Raw genomic sequence first — 4,996 nt, 5'->3', positions numbered from 1 at the left:
TGTCTGTCTGTCTGTCTGTCTGTCTGTCTGTCTGTCTGTCTGTCTGTCTGTCTGTTTGACGGGTGCTCTGGTATGGTACTCTGTTTTGTGTTTGTTACTCTCTTGTTGTACCGCTAATCTTTGATACTTACACTACTCGACGTAATTGTGTTAAAAGTGCCGTGAAATTGTGACGAAAACTAAACCTCTCGTTTTTAGTATCATAGCGGCTGTATGCTGGCGTTTCAAACAATGGTCAGGAATTAGGTCTTGTCTTTGCATGTCGTTTGTTCTCTTGTCCACTTGTTATCCCAACCATTCACTCAATTTTTCTTGTAACGGCAATGTGTCTTTTAGTTTAGTTCAGTGAGAGTTTTACGGCGCTCGAAATTAAATAAGGTCATATGAACGCGCGAAGCACAAAATTGGTTGCATTCCCAACAATTCACAGCTCGGTTTGATTTTGTTCAATGGTCAGGTTAAAAGTATTTTTGTCTCAACAACAGTTTGCATTTAATTTAAAATAAAATAACGATATTTACACCTTTGAGTAAAGGTCAGTGGCCTTTATACAATCGATAATACTGTTGGGATCAAGGATGGAGAACAGATCTCTTAAATTTCTACATTTGAAATATTTCTTTCGGGTCTCTACTCAGTCTGAACATTCTGTTAGCACTAGCATGTGTCTAATTGTAAAAACTGTATCGCACAAGAGACAGGAAAGTTTCTCGTCTCCCTGAAGGAGGTATTGTGTCTTTACCTCATCGCTCAGTGTTTTGATAGTTATTCTGATTCATTGACCTTGAGTTAATCTGTGTCTGACGCGTGAAATAATTCCCGTTGTCATTGCACGTTTGTTATTTATTCCAGATAAAAATGCTGCTAATCGGGAATGTGCTGATTCAAGACATTGCTTCATTATCTTCTTGCGTCAGTACGCTCTAGTGGATGGTTTATTATTATCATTATTATTATTATTATTATTATTATTATTATTATTATTATTATTATTATTATTATTATTTGGGGGTGTGGGGTGATCTGGCGCGGTGTGTTCCTTCTTCCCTCACAAACATGTATCGTTCTTCTTATCTACCTTCTTACTTACCAAAAATGTATGTTCTTATCTCTCTTCCTTCTTTTTTTTCTCTTTGTGTTACTCTCGAAAAACACTTCATAACTTCGTCACTTATATGACCTATTTGTTTGTGGGTGATTGGCGGGTCCTCTGGTATAGTTTGCTCCTTCTTTCAAATAAAAAAATAATTATCGTCTTTATATCCCCTCGTTCTTTTTGTATTTGTTACTCTCTTGTAACACCTCTAATCTTCGGCACTTACGTGGCCTTATTGCGTTGCAAGTTCCGTAAAACTCTGTCTAAAAGTAAACTGACCTATTTGTGCAGCAAGAGCCGTAATACTCTTACAAAAACTGCACCCCCCCCCGACTTAATCATCCTCTTCCGTCACTATTCTCTTTTCTCTGGTGCCCCTTTCCGCAGCCTGTCTTCACCCTTTTCCTCTAAATAAAAATATCTGGTTAAAATGACGTCGAGCATAAACATGTGCCCATCACATCGGTTGTATCACAGTCTGTGTTGAAACGAGATTGCTATGTAATTTTCAAACAGTTCCTTACTTACGAGTCTTTGTTTGTTTTGTTTTTGTAAAGTGTTTTACGCGCTCGCAACTGCATAAGGTCATATGAGCGCGCGGGACACACCTACTATTTTCAGTTGGTAGGAAATTTTAAATTTTGCCCGGGTGGCGGCCGAAGCCTACTCTTATCGATTTTAGACCACCAAGGGATTTTTAATGTGCGCAACTTGCTCACGGGCCCTCCGAGATTTTTCGCTCTTGTCCGAGAAGGCTAGGTGTAGATCTTTCCTACCAGAAAATCAGGGGTGTGGCAGAAAGACAGCAGTAATGAGGCGCCAAGGAGTAGCAATAGAAAGGCTGAAGAAAGAGTCAGGAGCCCAGAGGAGGGGGCAAAGGAGGTGAGGGGGTGGGGGCAGAAAGTGGAAACGAAAGCAGACAACAGGACATTGCTAGAGAGCAGGAAAGAAGGTGAAAGAAGACAATTTTAGAGAAGAAAATTCTTCGGTCGCTACCCGGATTCGAACCCGAGACCTTTGAATGAGAGGCCAACACCTTAACCTCTAGGCCACGAGAACCCCCTACGAGTCTTTAAAATGCCAGCGTTTTCAAGATATTATTATGGTTAAGTATCACAAAAATTCTGCTGTTTTCCTAAATGTTAAGGTATAGCATCTCACACTCCACAATGTGGTGTTCAAATTTTCTTTTGTAAATGTTATTGAAAATGTAATTCATTTGACTGAAAGATGACCTTTCTTACCACTGGAGGCAGAAACGTCCACTGTGCGTGTTGACATTAGTTCTCTTGACTTAACTCTCTGGAGCCAAAGACGTCTGTAAGTCAGTGAGAAGGACAAGAGAAAGAGCAGTACATTATTGGCAAACCGACATACAGAAACATTTCCCTGTCAAGCTCAATATGTATCGTCTTCTAAGCCACGAAAGAAAACAAATATAAAAGTCAGGATTCCTGTAGAGACGAGAGGAGTGTGGAACTTGCTTAGATACGCAAAACTATGCCTTCTTGTCGGAAGGAAATGTTTGATGAAAGGTGCAAGGGGACTAGAATGACCAAGACGTATAATGTAAAGGAGCAGTCTTGCGAAGGAACAAGAGATGAAGCTCAATCTTATTTATGTATTCGATGGGTTCATTTTTGAGATGTAGCGAAGTAAATCAACTTTTCTTTTGGTATTCACGAGAGTGAAAATCTACCTGAGCCCTCCCTCCGGAACTTGTTTGACGTACTACGCACATCCGGGGTCTAGTGAGGCCACGTGTGGTTCGTAGGAACATCAAGCGGGGAAGATGCCTTTTAAATTATCATTTTAAGAATGGGGGAGGGGGGGGGGGATCTCACTAGAACTTTACCATCATAAAATGTAGGTGATATTACGAACCGTTTCACACAATTTAGATCAGGTTGGAGGCGGGCTTTCGACCCTGCCTGTCAAGGCCAAACCAGGCAGAAAGACCGAGAAAGTCGATTAAAATAAATGTTCTCCCCCCTCCAAAATCGAACTCAGGTTTCCTGCGTGCGACAGCGAAGCCCCTAACGGCTACACCACTGACACCGGTCTTTACCCTCATTCGTTGTTAAAAAAACGGCAATCACTATTTTTCACTGGTGGGGGAGGGTATAAATAAAGAAAAAAGAAAGACTTTCTCATTACAAACAGGAGCACTGTGCCAGTGGTAGGAGTAATCAGAGCAAAGCCCAAACAGTGCAGCAAAGTAAACAACTCCTCCGTCCACTTCCCTTGCTGCAAAGGCTATCTAAAGGACACCATTTTTCAAAGGTGTTCATTACACGATCACCAGCTTATATGCTTCCACACAGGTACGTTTAAGCTCCCGCAGAAAATAATACTTTGATCAACGCAAGAAATCTCAATTATAAAGTGATGGAGAATATAATTTTTCAAAAAAGAACTACGTTGTTGTATTTTTGTTCCCTGTTCAGGAAAAGAAAAGTTCACGTACATTGACCATAATACACAAGAGGTGTACGAGTACCCCTCCTCTCTGTCTGTCTGGCCGTCTGCCATGTACACATTCACACACACACACACACACACACACACACACACATGCACGCACACACATGCACGCACACACACGCGCACACACACACACACACACACACACACACACACACACACACACACACACATCACTGTGTGGGTGGTTGACGGGTGCTCTGGTGTGGTTTGCTTATTTTTTCCTATCAAATGTCTGTCGTCTTTATCCCCCCCCCCCCTTCTTTTTTGTGTTTGTTATTCTCTTGTAACACCTCTAATCTTGGGCGCATATATTTCCTTATTGTGTTGCAAGTGCCGTAAAACACTAAAACCAAAAACACATCACAGTGTTCACGTTTTACTTCTTTTTTGGCTGAGATGCCTACCTGCGTTCAACAGAAATTTGGATAGACAGATACACGACACACAGACAAACAGACTGACAGACTGACAGACTGAATTATTTTCTAGCATTCATGCTATTTGGTAAACGAGAATGGATAAAAATCAATTTATTAAATTTTTAGTCCGGAGTTTTCTCAGATGCAATTTCACACTGGCTTGATTCCAGCTCAGTACGCTTGAGATTAATAATAAAGCCAGCCGGATGGACCAAGCTCATGTTTCATTATTACTTATGACAATTCTGACACAGTGTGACGAATCACTTGTATGTGGCTGGGTCCCCCATGCTAAAAGGGTACGCTCCGTATAGGTTTATTTCCTTTTTATGCACTCTTTCAGCCCACGACGCATTTACAAGAATACTCTCAGTATTATTATTTTTGTTCGCTCCTAATATAACAAAGGCGCTCATATGACCGTATGCAGTTGCGAGCGTCGTATAACGCTTACCAAAAACTGATGTAACAAAGAGCTAGATGTCCAGTGTGTAAGGGAGAATATAGTGCACCCAGGCACTCCCCAATTATAAAACGGTTTTCCATAACTTGTCACTTTTGCCCGTGGTTCACAGTGAAAACGGCAGAAGTTTATTTTTCACACAAAGGAAGAGTAGATCTAGTAATACCACAATTTATTTGTTCCATGTCAGTGTGACACTAATCCTCTATTGCTACTAGAATTACGTTTTCACATTCAGAATGTGAACGGGCTTTACATGCTTTACGGTTGTGACTTTTTTAGATGTACGTTCGGATTGAAGGCTTTCGACATCGGTGGATCGGAAATTCAATATTGCGCTTGTAGTTTTGTTTTGAAAGAATGTCCTGCGAGTTGTGTTCTATTCTTGTAGTTGCCCTTACAGCATACGGAGACAAAACGAACACACAAACACACTCATACACACACACACAAACTCATACACATACGCGCACGCACACGCACACACACACACACACACACACACACACACACACACACACACACACACAC

The sequence above is a fragment of the Aplysia californica genome, unplaced genomic scaffold, assembly GCF_000002075.1.
Source record: "Aplysia californica isolate F4 #8 unplaced genomic scaffold, AplCal3.0 scaffold00089, whole genome shotgun sequence".
Lineage (NCBI taxonomy): Eukaryota > Metazoa > Mollusca > Gastropoda > Aplysiida > Aplysiidae > Aplysia > Aplysia californica.
Note: the sequence above shows the minus strand (reverse complement) of the source record.